The sequence below is a fragment of the Stegostoma tigrinum genome, chromosome 4 (genome assembly GCF_030684315.1).
Source record: "Stegostoma tigrinum isolate sSteTig4 chromosome 4, sSteTig4.hap1, whole genome shotgun sequence".
Classification (NCBI taxonomy): Eukaryota; Metazoa; Chordata; class Chondrichthyes; order Orectolobiformes; family Stegostomatidae; genus Stegostoma; species Stegostoma tigrinum.
In genome coordinates, this window is record NC_081357.1 from 70500619 (window position 1) to 70523259 (window position 22641).

A 22641-nucleotide genomic window follows, 5' to 3' on the forward strand; every position below is an offset into this window, starting at 1 on the left:
TGCCTTCAGTGATGAGCAATAAATGCTGGCCTAGTCAGTGATGCCCAAGGCCATGAATGAATTAAAAAAATGCTGTTGCCTTTGATTACAAGTGTGCATTAGCTAATCTGGGAGTCACCATGATGCCTACACCATTGAGATCTCATGTTCCTGCTGAGTTGGAGGAGCCAGATGCCTTACAAGGATGGTTACTGAGGGATAAGCATTAACCTGACCATGGCTAATTACATACAATTTCCTGAGACACAGCATAGGTACAAATAAGGTATAGAGTTATAAAGCTGAGTGACAGTAGGGTGACACTGAGCATTGGGTTATTTCTGTAATTCTGTAACATGGGCTGATTTGGGGAAATGGGAGTGAGGTGGGATGGTTATTGCACACCTCCTGATAGCTGTAAGAGTTGCATGTGTAAGTCCTAGAAATGTGGGCAGTAATTCACCCTCTAAGCTCATAACCTTGTAGGCAGGAAATACACATTCATTATGAACAGGCTTGTCTCATTATGAACTTTCAGTTTGTAGTTTTAAAACTTTACACAAACAAGTTGTTCAGGTGGCTGATGCAACCTATGTGACTTCTGGCATCAGGGCTACAGAGAGTATCAGGTTTCTAGTGAATACTTCATTAAATGCCGATTTATGTGTGGAACTTCACAGACATTATTTCAGATGGACCAATAACCAAAAGCAATGGAGTTTCCAGAAAGCCTGTCTCCATGTTTCATGCTAGGTAAAAGGGAAGCTGCTCACTGGATCACATTTGCCTCCACCATTTAAACTGGGTGGACATCAGAAGTGCTATCCAATTCGTTATGTGATCCTGGCTGATTTCAGTGTGCAATAGCCATCCCACCTCATTCCCATTTCCCCAAATCAGCCCATGTTACGGAATTACAGAAACAAGCCAATGCTCTTTCAGTAGGGCTGTTGCAATGCTCAGTGTCACCCTACTACACTTTTTACTCCATGACCTGGAAAATCAATCAAAAACCATCAGTTGCCAGTCAGAACCAGGCTTTAAAATGAGCTGCAAAGTCATCAAGCAGCCAATGTATTAATCTGTAATAGTTTGAAAGTTCATCTGACAAAATATTAGATACTCACCTGCAAGAAATCTCTCAGACTGCTGTGAACACTTTGCTTTAAATTTTAAATCATTAAAGAAATCACAGGCCTGTCACATGGGAGATGGTAAATCATAAATGAGAGACTGAATCATCTATAATTCATGAAGAATGCACTGTCTTTATTTCTACCCATGTTTTGCATGTGTGTGTGAGAAAGAGAAAATATGTGTGGTGTTGCATGAATTTGGGGTAACTGTGTAACAATAAATAAACTTCCTTATTTGAAACTCATGAAAGCTTGCAGCTGAATTATTTAATTGGAATGTACACTCTGAAGTAAGAAAAACACAGGTCTTTCTGTACAAAATACACTGATTAAGGGCAGGAAAAGAGCACACATATTTTGTCTGTAAAATTGGTGAAGGTCAAACAGTAGTTCGTCTATATTTGTAACAAGCATTTGGTCCTTTACATATGCTGATTTGGAGGACCTAATACAAGATTATGTTCAGGATTGCCAATGTACTTAGGAACCCAACACTAAATGCAATCTATTGAAATGTCCTTAAATGAGTCGCCTTCTATGCAGTAATCAGCAAGGTAAATTTGTAACGTATGCTCCACTGGATATAGGCTATGATGTTCTGCACTGGGTTTCATATTCAAAGAACACGAAATGCCGTTGAGTGCTGATTTTATACTACGAGCTCTGTCAATCCTCAAGCAAAGACTGCAGTCCTTCTGAATCCAATTGCTCCCCATTCCAAGATGTCCTCCTTCCTCACTTATTTGAGGGTCTGATTCTCTCGATCTGCAGTTCACTGGAAACGAGACAGAGACCCAATTCTGAGGGCATTTCAGACGTCACAGTCAAATTCCTAGGCTGTGGGTGTGCTGGATATCTCTAGAATAAAAAGAATGAATGTAAAAAGAAATGAATAATTTAAACCTTATCTCATGCTGTGAAATTATTAATACTTTCTAAATTGATGGAGAAACCTCATTTAATTTCATTAAGTGCTTAATGATCATCAATCTGCAGCAAATATAGAATGTATTCAAGTTCAGTGAAAATTTGTGGTGGTGCTTTGCATGTAAAGATCTTTACAGGCATAGAATATCATTAGGGTTTCTGGTTTACAATGTACAGCAGAGAACACTGGGCAGACTGAATGCTTTCTGCATAATTACCATGTTTACACAGAAGCTTCTGATTGGATTGTAGTAATTAATGGTAAACAGTGTGTTTATTTGCTTTTTTAAACAGAATGTCATTTGAAATGAATTATCTTCAGTTACAACAATTTAGAAATTCATTGATGTGCCTGTTTTATTGATGTAAGATGGTGACCAAGCATATGATATGACAAGCTTTGGTGCCACACGGGCTGTGCCAGAGCTAAACTGGTCATCATAGTGTGGAAGACCTGGGTATAGATACACAAAAAGTGAAAAAAAAACTCTGCATGAAAATTACATCATATTTACTAAATAGGGAAAAGTATTGAGAACCTATATTAGGAATGAAAAGCAACACACAAACAGAAAATCTGAAATTCGCTGTACACAGAATCTCCTGGACAACTACATGCTGTGCTGTATAACAAAGTGTGAAGCTGGATGAACACAGCAGGCCAAGCAGCATCTCAGGAGCACAAAAGCTGATGTTTCGGGCCTAGACCCTTCGTACCGTGAATACTCTGATAATATCCAAGGAGATAAGTAAATTGTGCAAAAAGAACCAAAAATCATCCTTTCTTCTTTGTCAATATCACTCAAATTTGAGGCAGGTTATTCTGCAAACCAGAATTAATATTGAATTCACTAAAGCAAAAACATTAAAAAACAAAACTAAATTTCAAAATAATATCAATAGTGAGAGAAAGAAAAATAGAAATACAAGATCACTTATGTAACATTTTAAATTCCTGAATGACGTATAAAGAAGCAGGAAGGAATTGAAGAAATGATTAGATCTTAGATATTTCAAGGTTGATGCCAATTAGTAAAATACACTTTGCATGTATACCTCACCTTCCACAATTTTGGGATGTCATAAAATCCTTTACAGCCATTGAATTACTTCAGAAGAGTAGTTATTGCTGTAACAAATATAGCAGCATGATCCAAAAACAGAAATGTGAAGGTGACCAAATATTTTGTTTTATGTCAAAGGATAGGTTATTGAAGGTGAAGGATACACTTTGTCTATGCCAATAGCAGGAACAACCTATTCTTCCTCAGATAAACTCTTTTACAGCCACTGGATTGAATAGGTATGTCCTTGGTTGAATATCTGATCTGAAGAATGACATCCTGACACCACTGCAATTCCTCAGTACCACAGCAGACTCTAGAATGGAGTGTGGCTCAAATTTACAACCTTCTGAGCGAGAAGGAATAAGTTGTATAGCAAATTACTCCATCTTAAAAAGAATCACGAAGGCCACAGCATTTCTATCATGTCTTCTAGGAATGCAAAACATCAACAGGAAAATATTCAACTTGAGGTACCAGAAGAAACAGAACTATCCCCTCACTACTTGGGCCTTCAGCAGTTTGCTCTGGAGGAATATAGATCAACTCAAAATGGAACAAACTGCAGAGAGTGCCATAAAGTCTATATTGCCTCTCCCTATTCCTTAGGCTAAAATGCATTTAGTCCTGGGCTCACATTATTCATCAGTGCACTCATCAGTTTAATTTTATTGGGACTAACCAATTAGTAGGAGATCTCTGTGTATGCTGTCCAATGAAGGACAACAGCAGGAAACAGATTGTGGCAGAAATAGCTGGCAGCTCCACTAGGAAACAAGGAACTGAGAGTGAGAGGCTGTCCACAAGATATGGACAATCACTTGTTATGGACCCGGCCAAATCCCCACAAAACAATAAGAAGATAGCCTAGGCCCTAATACTTTCTTATTTTAAACGTAAGTGTAAGGCATTGCATTCCAGATGCAATTTGATTGGTCAAACTACTCAACTTTAAGCAAAGCATACTATTTTTTATACTACAGCTAGAAAAATACAGACAAAATAGCAATTAAAGAAAGAAATTGGCTTTATTGTAACATTGAAATGCTTAACTAAATAATATCTGAACTACCAAACAGCAACTGTTCCAATATAGTAACATCTCATAAACACACCCTTGGCAAAGGAAAATTCAGTAAAATACATTGTCTCCCAGGCAATTCTCCAGTTCAGAAGGAAGAAACATCAAGAGAAAACTGTGAGAAAGAGAGTAGCTGGGAGAGATGTACTGCAGCTTCCAAACACAGCTTCAAGATCCTAACAACTGCTGAAAGCTAAAACTAAAAATCTTGTTTCTGTGGGAGCTTGACCCCAGCCAATCTATAGTTCTAACTTCAAAAAAACACCCAAGGTCTCACAAGCTGTTTACCTTATTAGCTTGAGCATATCAATCTATGCCTCTGTATCTACCTTGTCACTGTGTGTGTGTGTGTGTGTGTGTGTGTGTGTGTGTGTGTGTGTGTGTGTGTGTGTGTGTGTGTGTGTTGCTGGGGGTTTTCATGTACTATGTGTACAGTTTCAGTGCTGCGATATGACAAACTTTAATTGCTTCATTGCTGCTGGGTAATCACTGCCACTGGAAACCCTCCTCTGGCAAAAGGGCTTTGAGGTATTGTGCAGCCAACAGAAAGTATTGCAATCTAAATTTTCACACCGAGCCCCAGTAACAAGCCTACCTCCAAGATGCTGATAAACTTCCTACCATCATGTTGGAAAATTCTTACCCGGCTATGAACGGAGACACAGGCTCTCATTTTAATGGGGAAGAGATGACCTGGTACAATGTACAAAAGGTGTTCAGTCTTAGCAACCAGACGACATTCCTGAATCTTTTACCCAAGACAGTCACACCAGGCCACATGCATTACCAGATCAGTAAACAGCAAGAGAAGACTGTGGACACAAGGATGCTGCACAGAAAGCAGACCCCATAGACTTAATTACTATTAGCTGTACTCATGGTACGGGGTGAAGGTGGGAGGCAACAGAAGGGCAAGGCTGAGGAAAGGATAACACAAGGATTCTGTGTGTGGCCCAGAACAGCATTCCTGTTCATAAGCAAATTAAAATAAAATTAAAAGTCTGTCTCCTACCCATCTTCTGGCCCATGATTATCCTCTGTCTGGACCGATCTCAGATTCCTGTTTAACAAGCGGCTTGTAGGTTGCACCAGCCTTAATATCAGGTTTACCTCAGATCTCATTATTTGAGTGCAGGGAAGTATGAAAATGGGCAAACTTAAATTTCCTGGTAGATAGGCTACAAAAGCTCTTTAAAATACATTGATTCGAAATGCTGCTTTCATATAATCATATCATGAAAGTCCCTGTGTGACTGTATTTTACACATTCAAGCTTAGTAAATAGCCTTCAGAAATAATAAACTTCTAATGCGCTTAATTAATAGAAAAAGAATTTTGTCAGACTCTGAAAGACATGAGTGCAGTAATTAGTTTATTAATTATCAATAGTGATTAAGGAATAAAACCTGGTGATGCTTTAGCTGCATGATAGATATTAATGAGGACGAAGGGGTGCTTCATACACATTTAAAGTGTTTAATCTAATATATATCTTCCACATATAAAGGCAAAAGCAATCTGCAGGTGACAAATGAAATGTTAAAGAATACAGTTGGTCCATTAGCAGCATTGCAAGTTCACATTTTGCAGCTACACAATTTCTACCTACTGCTGGGTAGTCACTGTGACTGGAAGTCTTCCTCTGAAAAAATTGTTCTCTGTAGTTGTGGAGCCAACCCAAAGCATTGCAATCTAAATTTCCACTCCTATCCCCAGCCTCAAGAGGCTATCTCCACAACATTGATTAAAATTTGCACCACTCAGTTAGAAATTCCTTACCTGGCTATGAACTGTGCAACGGTCCCAGTTTTAAAAGGAAGAGGTGACCTGATAGAACATGCATTATGTCCCGACTTAATGGCCAGACTTCATCACTGCAACTTCCATCAGAGATGACCAAAGGTGAACAAATGAACTTCTCTTTCATTCACACAAAATCATCTTTTTTCTTTCGTCCCTTCTCCTCCAGTGTCAAACACTTGAATGAAAAGGAACATTCTTTTCTTTACATTTTCAGTTACTGGTATCTGTGTGAAAGGATTATTAACTCTGACTTGTTAGTCAAAGTCTGGTTATTATACAGCTCCTGTTGCAAGCATGAATAGGCTATTCATTAACAATTGAGAGTGGTGGCCAACACAGAAAGAAAGTTACTGATGTACAGTCCATTCCTTATACCTTAGTGGAAAGAAAGGCAGTGATGAAACAGTGGAAGATAATTGGGTCAAGAATGAGGGAGGAGAATAAACTGCTAGACCTCTTGGCCATCAGTTGTTCAGGGAAGACAGGAAAGGAAAGAAAGAAAGATGAATAACAAACAAAAACTGAAGGAACTGTGGATGCTGTAAATCAAGAATAATAACAGAAGTTGCTGGAAAAGCTGAGCAGGTGTGGCAGTATCTACGAGGGAAAAAAACAGAGTTAACATTTTGGGTTCAGTGACCATTCCTCAGGACAGGGAAAGGTCACCAGACTTGAAACGGTAACTGAATTTTTCTTCACAGAGCTGCCAAACCTGCTTAGCTTTTCCAACTTCTGTGACGGATGAATAATAGTTTTGATTAAGGAAAATATTACCTGCTGGAAGGAAAAGCTTTCCAAAAGGGATAAAGGATAAAATATATTTTGTTAGAGCTAAGAAATAATAGGTATATTACACAAATGGTATATTTTATAGACTGTCAACTGGAGAATATGTTAGAGAACCAAGTTTATAACAAAAAGGCCAAGAGATTTAAACGTGTAGATTGGGGATTATGGGGAATTTAAATTGCCCTACTATGAGCTTAAATAAATAATGTGAAATGGGTAGAAAGGGAATAAGTTTCTAAAGTATGTCGCGATTTATTTTAAACAGTATGTTTCCAGTCTAATAAATAAGAAGCCATTCGTAAATCTGATTCTGAGACTTGATATGGTCAAGTTGAACAAATATCAGTTGGAGGACATTTAGGGAACAGTGATCATAGTATTATAGAGTTCCAAATATCTGTAGAAAAAGATAGGAGCAAACCACAGTCAAAATAATGGAGGAACGCCAATTTTAATAGGATTAGAACTGATCTGGTGCCCAAGAAAATTAGAATCAGAGTTCAGGAAGTAAATCTTATACAACAATGGATGTCCTATAAGATTGTCATCTTCTGCTGGGGACTCAATCAATATTGAGTTCAATAATTTTATGATCTGGCCACCTTCTCCCATGTCCTTACCCACAATCCCCCATGCACTAGGCCTTGCCATCACATGGGCTACTATCACAGCCATCTCATTGTCAGCTACTAATGGTCCCAAATAGTAGGTATTGATTCTCCCAGGCTAACCTTCACTCATTCCTTAGTCTGTCCAATAGTTGTTCTCTCTGTCTGGGCTTCATCTCCATTAATTGTTTACACCTCCCCCATTCTCATTTTCCTAGCTACAATCAGTTCTGAAATAGAGCCACTGGACCCGAAACATTAATTCTGCTTTCGCTCCACAAATGCTGCCAGATCTGCTGAGCTTTTTTCAGCAATTACTGTTTCTCTTTCTGTTTTCTAGCATCAATAGTTTTTTTTTGTCCTTTAAAGAAGAAAAGGTTTGAGTGCAATCAAGGAATGCCACTAAGGTAGTACAACAAAACCAGAGCTCCTCGCATGATCAAAAAAAAAGAGAAAGGTAAAGCAAAAAAAGAGCAAATACAACAACTGTCAGCTTGATATTCCTGTGAAAACTAGTGAACAAAAGGAAAAGGGAAGCAATGAGAAAGAACGCAAGAACTTGAGAACTGGGAGCAAATGTAGACAATTCAGAGACCCTTGAACCTGTTCTTCCATTGGATTCAATCATAGCTGATGTCATGGTGCTTCCTTTATCACCACCACCACCCCCAAAGGCCAACTGATCTGGTATTAACCAGTGTGTAGGCTTAAACATGAAGGGTATTATTTTGAGATGCTCAGCACATTTGGAATTGCATGCACATCATGGATGCTCCCTTCAGACAGGGAATTAAACAAAATAAATTCCATTACCAACAGAATTGCGCCATCAGAGGAATCTATTACTTGATTACATAAATTTAGAGTTACATTCATAATGTATTGGACGATGTGGGTGAATCTCCACAGGATTTTCTCTCTGTTCCATGAGCAAGCTAACCACTGCAAGATTTAATCCCTTCAGTAGTGATGTGATGGAGGCCAGGGGAGTGCACTGTTACTCTAATCCATTACTCCATCGGTCACATCATAAAATAAAATGTGTTCCTCAGTTACTAAGATAATCAGTTAATACCTGATCTATATCAATTTTTAAATAAAAATATCTATTAACTAGGTTTGATTAATAAATACAGTTATTGCCTTATGGCCAAAACAAAATCTATTCAATGGAGATGGACTAAGTAGGAAACATACACAGTCAGCAAGATAGACATACAAATGTTTATTCCTCTAAATAACTCAAAATATAAACACACGGATGCACTGAAGTAACTAAAAAGAGGCCAGTTTCCCGTCACCAGGTCACTTTTTATTTACATGTGTGTAATACATGGCCTGTGACCAGCCAGCTCTAAGACAGTCCCTAGAATGAGTAGCTCTTCTTAACCTCCTGTTTATTTCTGTCAGCCACAGCACCCTGTTTGGCACAGGTTAACAACCCCAACCAAGGATCTCATAGTGAATGAGATCCACTTGGACCTGGTTCCAATCACTGCATACACAAAACATCAAGAAAAGAGAGGTTTATGCTTAAAAAGAAAACACTTTTCGGCCATTTGAGTTATTCTTGAAAGCAGAAAGGATCAAGAATAGAACGTTCCAAAGCCTGTCATTCTGGCATGTGTGGTCAAGTTACTAATCATGTACAGTTGTCTCTTGTACACAATGAACTTTCAATGATCTCTTTTAATGCGATCACTTACAGGTATTTTTACAGAACTTAATTTTTCCACCATCCTTCAAATATGAAGTCTTCTAAGCAACACTAAATATGAAGCAAAAACAGAAATTGCTGGAAAAACTCAGCAGATCTGCCAGCATCCGTGGAGAGAAAGCAGAGTTAACGTTTTGAGTGCAGTGATTCTTCTTCAGGTTGAATATGAAGTGTTTTTATCATAGTATTCTGAATTAGTATTTTGCCAAAGATAATTAATTCTTGTTATCCAAATAACAACCGGTATTAATACTGTTTTCATAAGCAAACACTACTCCAGCATATGTCCAGTATAGTATACGCAGAGTCATAGTATGAAAGCAGTAGGTTATCTTCTGTTAACAAATCCTGCCATCCACACTGTTTCCTTCCATTCCTATTAGAGACAATGATAATATCAAGTCAAATGGTTTGGATCTGGAATTTAAATGTTTTCTTTTGATTGCATTAATTTAAATCTGATAAATGTCCTTATTTGCTACGGTAATGGAAAATAGTGTTACCTTCATTATTAAAAAAACACTGCTGCAAGTGATGTTGGGTAATGCTGTGTTATGTGTTATACTCAGTATGTCAGTATAAACACAAATCAAAGCGTGTGACCTAATGGCATGAAAAAAAATACAGTATCTTACTTCAAACCACAAGAAACATGAAATTCCGCTGGAAGCAGGCTCCTCTATTGTAAACAGCAGGGTATTGTTAGCCCACACACATGTTTCTTTTCCCATAATTGCTAATTATGTTAGATTTTCTAATACCACAATATCTACACCAGGTTTTAATGTTATAGGAGAACACATAAACATTGTCACATCACGTAAAATATTTTACTAAAGACAAACTCACATTATGGTAGCAACAGTGGCTGTCTTGAAAAGACAGTAATATGTTTGGAAGATCAATTAGTTCAACCAAGCTTAGTTGCAGACCAGGAGACAGTGAGGGCTGCAGATGCTGGGAGCTGGAGTCAATATGTGTGGAGCTGGAAAAGCACAGCAGGTCAGACAGCATCCAAGGAGAGGGAAGTAAATGTTTGGGCAGGAACACTTCTTCAGGTCTGGGGATTGGGGAGGGGAGCCCAAAAATAAGTAGAAGTAGGGGAGTGGGGTTGGGGGTGAGGAGTGGATGCAGGTAAGGGGTTTTGTGGTTGGTTTGTGGGAAGGGTGGAACAGTAAGGTAAGTCTGAAGATGGACAGATTGGAGATGGAAACATTTTGAAGTTGGTAAAGGCAATATTCAGACCATTGGGCTGTAAACTCCCAAGGCAAGATATCAGGTGCTGTTCCTTCAATTTATATTTGGCCTCACTCTGACAGTGGAGGAGGTGAATGATGGACATTTTACCAGGAGAGTGAAGGGGGAGTAAAAGTGGATGCCAACCAGATGGTTGGGTTCATGCTGAAAAATTGATTTCCCTGCTCCTCAGATGCTGTCTGACCTGCTGTGCTTTTCCAGCTCCATATTTATTGACTTTAGTTATAGACCAACTGACACCAAAGGGTATATACAAAACGAGATTCAGCAAACAGATAATAAAGTGTGAAGCTGGATGAACACAGCAGGCTAAGCAGCATCTCAGGAGCACAAAAGCTGACGTTTCGGGCCTAGACCCTTCATCAGAGCTGGTCACGGTAGGGGGCAAATTGGGAAGGCTTGAATGTAGACTGTAGTCCAATGGGGATGATCCGGCTCCGTAGGCAGGTGCTGAGGAAGGTGATGTGACTGTGGTACCTGGTTTGCTTCAGGACATGGTCGAGCAGTTTCAAGGCTGAAGAGATTACAAGAGAGTTGCAGTGGAAGAGAGATTCCCTGAGGTTGGTCCGGAGGTAGGAGGGTAACTTCTTCAGGTTAGGCATCCCTGGAAAAGGCTTCGCAGTGAGGTTAAAATTGTATCAGAGATAATGGGAACTGCAGATGCTGGAGAATCCAAGATAATAAAGTGTGAAGCTGGGTGAACACAGCAGGCCAAGCAGCATCTCAGGAGCACAAAAGCTGATGTTTCGGAACTGTCCTTCAGCAAACAGATTTCCAGTTTTCACAGTTCTTTGTTTTTATTTTATTGATGGCACACCATACACCTTGAGCTTTTCTTCTCTGCAATAACCTGTGATATGGTACGTTAACAAATGCCAGTTGGAAATCATAATACAGTCCATCCATTGGCTCTCCATTATTCACAACATGTCCTATCATCTCAACAAACTCCAGCAGATTGCTCAAATCTGATTTCCCTTTCACAAAACTATTTTGACTACCCGTTTACTTTGAACTTATCAAAATTACCTGCTATAATTTCTTTAATAAATAGCTCCCCTTGTAAAAGTTAAAGAAAACCTTCCATGGTCTCTGACCCCTCCCACAACATTTGCTTCCACTCCTCCCCAAACTTGCCTGACGACCACTTCTGGCCTGAAGTTCAAGCTTATTTCATTGGCGAGCTACCTGGGGATTCAATCAGCCTGCAACTGCAAAACGTAGCCTTAGGCCTGAAGACCGATAAGTGTGCCAAAACCATGTAGCACAGGGGAAGCTCTACATTAGCTGCCCAGTTCTGTACCAATTTCTACACTTTGCTAGTTTAACAACTAGGTGAAAGCAACATTTAAAACACTCCTCACATTTCAACGTATAAGCGATGATTTCACCTTTCCGACCAATGCAAGATACTTCATTACCTGTTGAATTCTCAAACTTTTACCATCTTATGTAGGAATTAGTGATACATTCTGGGTTTAACATTCTTTAATAGTTTATGGATAGTTGTTATTTACCTTTAGTGTACAAAAAGGGTCAGATAATCAATTGAGATTTTATATATGCCCTTTCTTATTTATGTCCTGTTGGCCATTCTAAAACAATTTTTCAATGGCTTCTATCAAAGTGCTGTATTCCTGTCTACAGGAAATGAGGGACACAGAAAAGATGAGAACCAAGGGGTGAACTGGATGTTTTTGGCATTTTATTTTGTAAATTACATTTCTGGTTGGCATTTCATACAAAAGAAAAAGTAACACGCAGCTCATTGTTCGTGAAATAGACATGTCCTAAATAAATGTCAAAAGCACTGCAAATACTTGCAATTGACACAGGCCATTAAAGGAGATGGAAGGAGCAGAGGATGTGGTTGAACTCCACAGTTAGCTTGAAAAAGGTAGTTCTACAATTTTACCAAATCCATTTGTGGTTGATGTTGAGTGGGAGGAGAAGGTTTCATGAACATTTCCATCTCCAAAGAGGGCAGATCCCAGTAAATCAGTGGATTAATGTTAAAGACAAGCCTAATGCTGAGAGGATGATTCATCTAGGCCTCGGATTGAAATTCACACCATCACTAAACACAATCTTCAGCCCGTTCACTTTATTCAATGTCATGTCAGGAAATCACTGAACACATCGGACACACAGTACACAGCGGGGGCCCCATCAGTATTCATTTGCAGTACTGAAGACCTGTGCTTCAGAACCAGTTGTACCTAAAAGTTTGTGTCTAGGTACCTCGCATCTAAGATAGTGCCAGCAGTGGAGACTTTGTACATTTTTCTCTGTACTCCTGTACCCTTGTACTTGAATAAATGTGACAAGAAAACTTAATTCCTAAGTCTGTCAATCTGCACTGTGTGTCCACAGCACTGGGACCCACCCAATAAAGTAGTAAATTACCTATGTATAACCTGCCCACAAAAAATGTGAAAAACCTTTAAGAGAGGCAAGATGGCAGCAGGCTAAGTTGCTCCATTTGGAGCTCCATTCTGCTCGCCAGGTCTCTTTCTCTTTCTTTCTTTGTCCTTCCTTTTCATTTTCTCCCTCCTTTTCTCTCCCTCTTCAGTAATCTATCCATGCCCCTACCCCTTTTAACTACCTACCAAAGGAGTCAGGAAGGAGCTGGGTCATGACTGGGAACCATGTTGGGGGAGTTGAAGGTGCGGGTTGTGTCCTGCAGTGACAGCAGATTGAGCGTGGGCCAGAGTGACAGTGGTGGGTCAAGGGCGGACTAGTAACAGCAAGCCAGGGAGGCAGCCCAGAACAAGAGAGAGAGGTAACAAGGTGCAGAGCTGGATGAACACAGCAGGTCAAGCAGCATAAGAGGAGCAGGAAGACTGGCATTTCTTCAGAAATGGGGGAAGGGAAGGGGGCTCTGAAATAAATAGAGAGAGAGGGGGAGGTGGATAGAAGATGGATAGGGGAGAAGATAGGTGGAGAGGAGACAGGCAGGTCAAAGAGGCGGGGATGAAGCCAGTAAAGGTGAGTGTGGGTGGGGAGTTAGGGAGGGGATAGGCCAATCCAAGGAGGACGGACAGGTCAAGGGGGCGAAATGAGGTTAGTATGTAGGAGATGGGGGTGGGGATTGAGGTGGGAGGAGGGGATTGGTGGGAGGAAGGACAAGTTAGGGAGGCGGGGACAAGCTGGGCTAGTTTTGGGATGCGGTAGTGGGAGGGGAGATTTTGAAGCTTGTGTAGTCCTCTCCCTGTCTCTCTCCCTATTTATTTCAGAACCCCCTTCCCCTACTATCTCTCAGCCCAGAACAAGACACTGGCAGAGGCATGGCGAGGGATGAAAAGCCCTGAATAGGACTGCAGCAGTGGAAAGGAAAGTTGGACTCTTTTCTTTTCTTGCCTTGTTCTCAGGTAATGTGAGGGGTACCTTGTATGGCGAAGGTACACACTTTTCACTGTATTTTTACATTGAATACACGTGACAATAAATTACTTAATTTAAAAAAAGTCTAATCAAGTCAGTTATCTCTTCATTTATCATCTCTCATTAAAGGCAGGCGATGGTCTCTTATTTCTAGGCTATTAATCCAGAAACTCAGCTAATGTTTTTAGGATAACAAAGTGTGGAGCTGGATGAACACAGCAGGCCAAGCAGCATCTTAGGAGCAGAAAAGCTGACGTTTCAGGCCTCGGCCTTTCATCGTAGGAGCCAGGTTTGAAACCAACCTTGGCAGCTGGTGGAATTTGAATTCACTTTTTTAAAAATCTGGAATTAAGAATCTACTGATGACCATGAAACAATTGTCAAAAAAGCTGTCTGGTTCACTAATGTCCTTCAGGGAAGGAAATCTGCCATCTGCTCCAGGTCTGGCATACATGCAATTCCAGACCTATTGCTATGTGGTTGACTCTTAACTGCCCTCTGAACAATTAAGAATGGGCAATAAATATTAGTCCAGCAAGCAATGCCCTCGTCTTGTGACTGAATAAAAAGAAGTAGATAGGGAAATTAACAAGCATGAACAAAGGGCACGAATCATCATCATTTGGTAGCTATGAGGTGGCAGATCTCCAGTTCGTGCAATTAATCCATACTGCTGGCTTCATACTGCTGGCAGTCAACTGAGTTAACCAATACCCTCCGACTTACTTTCAATAATCAAAGAGTTATTAACAGTGTTATCACCATTAACTTTCTCATTGAAACTGGAGTTTCACCAGGACGAATTAGTTCAAGACCTCATTATAGCTTTGGTCTTTGCTTTGTATTGGGCCTACCCAGTCCAGTGATTCGTGGTAGAGGACACCGACATGGAGCTTCAAGAGAAGAAGCACAGTTCTCAGCTAACAGGACTTATTGCATGATAGCAAGAAATACAATTGTATTTTGTCAGGTACAATTATTAGGACATTAGGAAACTGGTTGAGAAACATTTGCTTCCTCTGAAAGCTAAAGTTAGAACTCTATGTTTCAACCAACAGATTGTATGTGACATCGGGAAAACTGGTAGACCCAATATAACATGAATACTAATTCCATCAGAATCATTATTTTGTACAACAGCACTCTCTGATCCTGATAGTTAACATACTATACAATCATGTACGTAACTATTTTACATTGACCACTACCTTAACCCCAGCAATTCAGAAATGTACATGGCCTGGATGTTTCTTAAAATACACTCTTTTTGGTCTTAGATGAATAGTAGGTCCCTTTGTTCAACACTGTTGACTCTGGTTCTGATCTGTGGATCATCTCTTTGCAAGAGGGCCCTTTAACTCTCACATAATCTTTGAGAGAATATAATTTCTGTAAGCATCATTGTTGGTCCATTACTTAATCTGGAAGACCCTTAATCCCCTGAATTTATTTTGCAAAGGAACTCTTCTCTGCTAATTCAGACGGTTTACCCATTGCATCATCAGGCAAGATTTTTATCTTATGCATGCGCATCATGGAAAACATACACGTTTTCCTTATAGTAACCTAGATTTCTAGGCCAGTCAATATACTTCCAACAAGAAGAAATAGCCTCATATTTGCAGTATCCTGGATACTAAGAACAGATAGTTTCTCCTTCATGACTATAACCTGTCTCTGTGATCATTGATCTGACTCCCATGGAGCCATATGTAACTTGTGATATGAGTTGTTGATCAGACTGGACATCTTCAGCCAGCTAGTATTATTGTTTAACTGGTTAGTAAACTTTTTCAGATTGTCAGTCATGTTACCGAAAGATTACTGTTCACTCAACAGTATCTCTGTCACTGGCATTGACTTTTTTGATGCTTAGAGATGATCATGAAAGATATTGACTGGGTTCAAGTAAGTTATGCTACTCATTCTAGTTCACCGGTTTCATTTCTTCTCTCACGTACTGTTGAGTTTTAGCTTTTGATCTACCTTTATGACAGAAGCATTTTCCAGGCTTGGCACCCTGTATGATTTCAGATTTCATAATGAGATACAAGGCCTTCAATCTATTTTCAGATCATTGGCTCCCCCATTGTTGGTTGAGCCCTTGCTGTAGAAAAAGCAAAACCTAGATGCTATTCTTTTTAATTGTGTGGATCTATTTAATTTGGGCTGAATCTTATGATTTTGTTTGGTTAAGTATCAGTTCTATCGAGTTTTTTTGGAATGGGTTTTGCCACAAGGCCTGGTGAGATCTCTTGCTGTGTCTAACCAAACTCGCCTCATAAACTACCTACCCTGCCATGTGGTGCCTCTCTCTCCCGATCCTAGACCCATCTTACCATGTACCCATTCCCAGAAAAACCCGCCACTCTCAGTAGATATAATGGGAACTGCAGATGCTGGAGAATCCAAGGTAACAAAGTGTGGAGGTGGGTGAACACAGCAGGCCAAGCAGCATCTTAGGAGCACAAAAGCTGACACTTCAGGCCTATACCCTTCATCAGAAAAGGGGGAGGGGGAGACGATTCTGAAATAAATAGGGAGAGTGAGAGAGGGAGGCAGACTGAAGATGGATAGAGAAGAAGATAGGTGGACAGGAGAGTATGCGTGGGGTGGTAGGGAGGTGATAGGTCAGTCTGGGGAGGACAGACAGATCAAGGAGGCGGGATGAGGCTAGCAGCTAGGAAATAGAGGTGCAGCTTGAGGTGGGAGGTGGGAATGGGTGAGAGGAAGAACAGGTTATGCAGGCAGGGATGAGCTGGGCTGGTTTTGGGATGCAGTGGGGGGGAGGGGGAATTTTGAAGCCTCACGCTGCCAAGAGGAACTCGAACAGTTCATCCATTTCACCAACACCTTCCACCCAACCTTCAGTTCACCTGAACCATCTCCAACACATCCCTCACCTTCCTGGAACTTTGTCTCCATCACAGGCAACTACCTACAAACCGACGTCCATTTCAATCCACTGACTCCCATAGCTACCTAGAATACACCTCCTCCCACCCACCTTCCTGCAAAAATTCCATCCCCTATTCCCAATTCCTTCACCTCCACTGCATCTGCTCCCAGGATTAGGCATTCCACTCCCACACATCCCAGATGTCCACGTTCTTCAAGGACCGCAACTTACCCCCGCCCCCCGCCGCAGTGGCCGAGAACGCCATTGACCGTGTCTCCCGCTTTTCCCACACCTCATCCCTCACACGCACCCCTGAAATAACCGCCAAAAGAGAATCCCCCTAGTCCTCACATACCACCCCACCAACCTCCGGATACAACGCATCATCCTCCGACACTTCTGCCATCTACAACCTGACCTCACCACTAAAGACATTTTTCCAACCCACCCTTATCTGCCTTACGGAGAGACCACTCTCTCCGCGACTCTCTTGCACGCTCCACACTGCCCTCCAACCCCACCACACCCGGCACTTTCCCCTGCAACCGCAGGAAGTGTTACATCTCCCTCCACACCTCCTCCCTCACCCCCATCCCAGGCCCCAAGGTGACTTTCCACATCAAGCAGATGTTTACCTGCACATCCACCAATGTAGTATACTGCATCCACTGTACCCGGTGTGGCTTCCTCTACATTGGGGAAACAAAGAGGAGGCTTGGGGACCACTTTGCAGAACACCTACACTTGGTTCGCAGTAAACAACTGCACCTCCCAGTTGCGAACCATTTCAACTCCCCCTCCCATTCTTTAGATGACATGTCCATCATGGGCCTCCTGCAGTGCCACAATGATGCCACCCAAAGGTTGCAGGAACAGCAACTCATATTCCGCTTGGAAACCCTGCAGCCCAATGGTATCAATGTGGACTTCACCAGCTTCAAAATCTCCCCTCCCCCCACTGCATCCCAAAACCAGTCCAGCTCGTCCCCGCCTGCCTACCCAGTTCTTCCTCTCGTGCATCCCCTCCTCCCACCTCAAGCCGCACCTCCACTTCCTATCTACCAACCTCATCCTTCCCCCCCGACCTGTCCGTCCTCCCCAGACTAACCTATCCCTTCCCTACCTCCCCACCCATACTCTCCTCCCCACCTATCTTCTCCTCTATCCATCTTCAGTCCACCTCCCTCTCTCCCTATTTATTTCAGAACCCTCTCTCCATCCCCCTTTTCTGATGAAGGGTCACAGCCGAAACGTCAGCTTTTGTGCTCCTAAGATGCTGCTTGGCCTGCTGTGTTCATCCAGCCCCACACTTTGTTATCCTGCCACTCTCAGCATATCTGCCAAAAAAATCTCTGACACCCACACCATAATTAAAAGGGCACTGTGCAGCTGGATGAGCACTGGCATTCTGAAGGCGCCCTCTTCACTCATGGACATTCATTCAGAACATGGAGAAGAGGAAGATGATTCTCTGACTGGAACTTGGAGGTTCTGGATGATGGGATATTCCAGAGGAGGGGCATTGTCTTTTTAAGGGGACTGGCAGAGAAGGCCACGCCACCAAAATCTGACACCCTGGTCCAAGGTCACCACAATATGGAGGAACAGACAGCAGTGTCACAAGAAGGACAGTGACTGTCTCTGCTCTGACAGAGTAAATGTCACACTTTTCTCTCTGCTACCCTGGTCTGCTACTGTAGCCACCCCCAACCAAGGCTTGTTTCAGGACATTCCGGATTTGACTGGAGCCGCCATGTCCACCTTGCCTGTCTCTTCAGATCTGACCCTCTCATTTGTGTGTAATGCCCTTTCCCTCTGAAGGGCTTCATGTCAGTGGACCTTGCAGTTCTCTCCCTCACTTACCACTCTGGGTGTGTTGCAGCCATTTTCCTTCCCCACTGTATAGTCTCAATTTCCAGAACAATGGAAGACGACAGCAAATGTACTTCAGGCATGAGTTTCCAACCTCTGTCTCTATATGTTGATGAGGACCTGATCATCCAGATCACCTTCTTGATAACCTTTCTGTAGACTCCATAGGTTTTGCACCTCCTCAGATCCCCACCCAACCCATCTATGTGAGCCTGCACCTACACATAGCTCCCCCATAATGTGACCATGTCAGATGTAGTCTCACATTTACTTCCAACCCCTCACACACTGCGAGCTCCTGACTGTGGATAAATCCTGATCAGAGATAATGGGAACTGCAGATGCTGGAGAATCCAAGATAACAAATTGTAAAGCTGGATGAACACAGCAGGCCAAGCAACATCTCAGGAGCACAAAAGCTGACGTTTCGGGCCTAGACTCTTCATCAGAGAGGGGGATGGGGAGAGGGTTCTGAAATAAATAGGGAGAGAGGGGGAGGAGGACCGAAGATGGATAGAGGAGAAGATAGGTGGAGAGGAGAGTATAGGTGGGGAGGTGGGGAGGGGATAGGTCAGTCCAGGGAGGACGGACAGGTCAAGGAGGCGGGATGAAGTTGGTAGATAGGAAATGGAGGTGTGGCTTGAGGTGGAAGGAGGGGATAGATGAGAGGAAGAACAGGTTAGGGAGGCGGGGACGAGCTGGGCCCCACTTTACCTGGTGTGGCTTCATCTACACTGGGGAAACCAAGAGGAGGCTTGGGCACTGCTTTGCAGAACACCTCCGCTCGGTTCGCAATAAACAACTACACCTTCCAGTCACGAACCATTTTAACTCCCCCTCCCATTCCTTAGACGACATGTCCATCATGGGCCTCCTGCAGTGCCACAATGATGCCACCCGGAGGTTGCAGGAACAGCAAATCATATTCCACTTGGGAACCCTGCAGCCCCATGGCATCAATGTGGACTTCACAAGCTTCAAAATCTCCCCCTCCCCCACTGCATCCCAAAACCAGCCCAATTCCCCCCCTCCCCTCCACTGCATCCCAAATCCAGCCCAGCTCCTCCCCTCCCCCCACTGCATCACAAAACCAGCCCAGCTCGTCCCCGCCTCCCTAACCTGTTCTTCTTCTCACCTATCCCCTCCTCCAACCTCAAGCCCCACCTCCATTTCCCACCTACCAACCTCATCCCGACTCCTTGACCTGTCTGTCCTCCCCGGACTGACCTATTCCCTCCCCACCTCCCCACCTATACTCTCCTCTCCACCTATCTTCTCCTCTATCCATCTTCGGTCCTCCTCCCCCTCTCTCCCTATTTATTTCAGAACCCTCTCCCATCCACCTCTCTGATGAAGAGTCTAGGCCCGAAACGTCAGCTTTTGTGCTCCTAAGATGCTGCTTGGCCTGCTGTGTTCATCCAGCTCCACACTTTGTTATTGTGGATAAATCCTAGCTTTTGCATTATCCCATTCATTTCCATGCATTTCCAAAACCTCAATTATGCATACTGTGCCCAATTCATAACTGATCCCCAGCCTATAGCTGCCGATCCTCGTGAATAGGTTCCTGACCCTCCTTCCTTGCTCCCCAGTCCCTATTCTCTTAAATTTTCTGGATGGATCTGACGGATTGGTGGGCTGTTCCACTCTCTTGAGGGACCTAACCTGACCCGCTGACTGATGCCTGTCCATCTCCCCAGCTGATTGGTCTCTATGGGTCCAAAGGACTGACTATGGCCCACTTCCCAGGCTTCAAGACACTAACTACGGGCCAAGAGCACTCCCAATAGACGTCTGGCTGTGGCCAATCTCCAGGACTGGTGTGGGAGGCTGTTCTTGACTCACTGTACCAGGACCCACTGACAGCTTCCTTCAGTGAGGACCATTCCCCTAAGACTTTGAGGCATGGCTGCTTGATTGCAGTACTTGTACTGTGTTTGCAGTGTGGGCTGTTCACACATGACGCGGATGTGAGATTGATGTAGCACACTCCATACAGCAAGATGTCTAACCTTTTGACTGATGGCTGCTGACCAAGCAAGCTGCCTGGTTATGTGACTTCACTAATAGGCACAGCAAGACATGGATGCTCTGGGCATGCAGGTAGCTGCTAAGTGAATGAACACTATTAGAAGAAGTGAGGAGCATTGAGATGCAGCCTGATCCAAACCATGCCTCCCCACAAACTGGGCTTGCAGCATTTCAATGCTAGTTCTGGAGTGCACTGCAATGCTGGTCTGTGCTGCCTACCTGGATTGGAGAGGTGCCATTAGGACCCTGAGGGGTTGGTAAATGTCACTTGACAATATCTGAAGGATGCCTGTGCCTGGTGTGCTGCATCATGCCCTGAGACGCTGTTTCTTACTGAGCAACACGGAGGCTCCTCGCAGCCAGTAGCAAGTTGAAGTTGCCAGCTACACATTCCTTATCGAGAATTCTCAGTTTGCTATGGTGGGAATAGGAAGCTGCATATTAATGAGGTGAGATGAGCAGTTAATAAGGTGATTAACAAGCAATAACCCCTTAATAGGCAACACATAGTTCTCTGGCAAGAATCTTGACGGCCAGAACACAGTTAGAAGATGCAGCAATTTGTTCCCCATGTCGAGATGGGCTTTGTTGGACTTTTTTGCATAAATCTGCCACCTTCTCAACAAGGGGCACATCATTCAGGTGTCTATAAAGTGTGATGTTTTCAGTTGAATTATTCTATTAACCTTTACATTAGATTATTGGCTGCTCTGAAGTAACTTACTGCTTTGAAGTTTCTTAACTATGTTTGCATGTTTACAGTCAAGATGTTGACTATCCACACTTTCTACCACTAAAATGGAATGCTCCCTCTTCTTTGCAGGTTAAGTGAATGTAGTCCTACCTATTACAGCTTAAAACTTCCTTCTGCACAAATTTTGAAATAAGGTACCTACGGTTCTTTGTCCCGCTGAAATTCAAAGTTTACTGAGTTCTTGTTTGTTAAAGTCTTGAACTTTACCCGATATGATTCTTTTACTAGACACTATCTTTCTTTAAATTTATCTTTAAAATCTTTAAACTTAAATAAATTCCGATTCCTTCCTGATAGAACAGCCCCAGTCTAAATTTCTGTCTGGCCCTCTCATTGCTCCTTGCAGTAGCATTACATGGAGTCTAATGTTGATGGCAGTGAAAGTCATTGGTGTGAAGAGAGAATTCTCTTCTACACTCCTTTGCCATCCTTGTCTAGCACCTATGTTGATTTTTACTGCATTATTCCACTTCCCTTTAGGGATCTCTAACTTTATGTCCGAAAGCCTTCAAATGCTCCTTTCAGAGCCTCCTTCATTAAGGCTCCTAAGTTTTCTAAGTGTGGCTGACATTTCTTTGTTTTGCTAGCCTGCTCTCTTGTTGCAGCTGCTTCTGAATGGTGTTTTGTCTTTCAAGTGCTGAGCTTGCCTTTTTCTTTTCCCTATGGCTGCTGCTGTTGTCTCTCTGTCAGTAATCACGTTTCAGTTGTTGACTGTGTGTTGCTGTTAAAATGGTAAATTCACTTGTTTGATTATGTTTTATTCTCTTCTGGATGTACTGGATTTCTTCTCTTCATGGTGACGGTCAGATCTATACCACTGTAACCATGTGATGTTTCCCCAACTCACCTTGTGCTGTATGCAATCTCTGCCAGTACGTTGTACTAGGCACAAGTTGCTGAGGTAACACCTGAAACATTGACAGCTTCTTTCCTCCCGATGCTGCCTGGCCTGTTGTGTTCTTCCAGCCTCCTGTTTGTCTAGCAATGTTACTTGAGATAGTTCACAGCCAACAATCTTCCTTTATCTTTGCTTTGACTTGGGATTGTCTAGTAATTAGTGGTGAAGAATATACCACCACAGAGTTTCTACAGAAAAGGCGCTTTTAAGTTGACAAGAGACTTTTTAATGGCAAAAAGTCCAACTGCATTTGATCAGGCAGCTGCTCCCTCTGTAGAACTCCTGCTCTTCACCCAAAGGATGTGTGTGATATCAGTAGAATGGGTATAGCCAATATAACATGGCCCCTTCAAAACCATTAGTTTATACAATGTAACCATCTCTCTCTTCTATTCAGATGAAGGTCCCCACCCCCGATCACCACCCTGGGAGCATCACCACT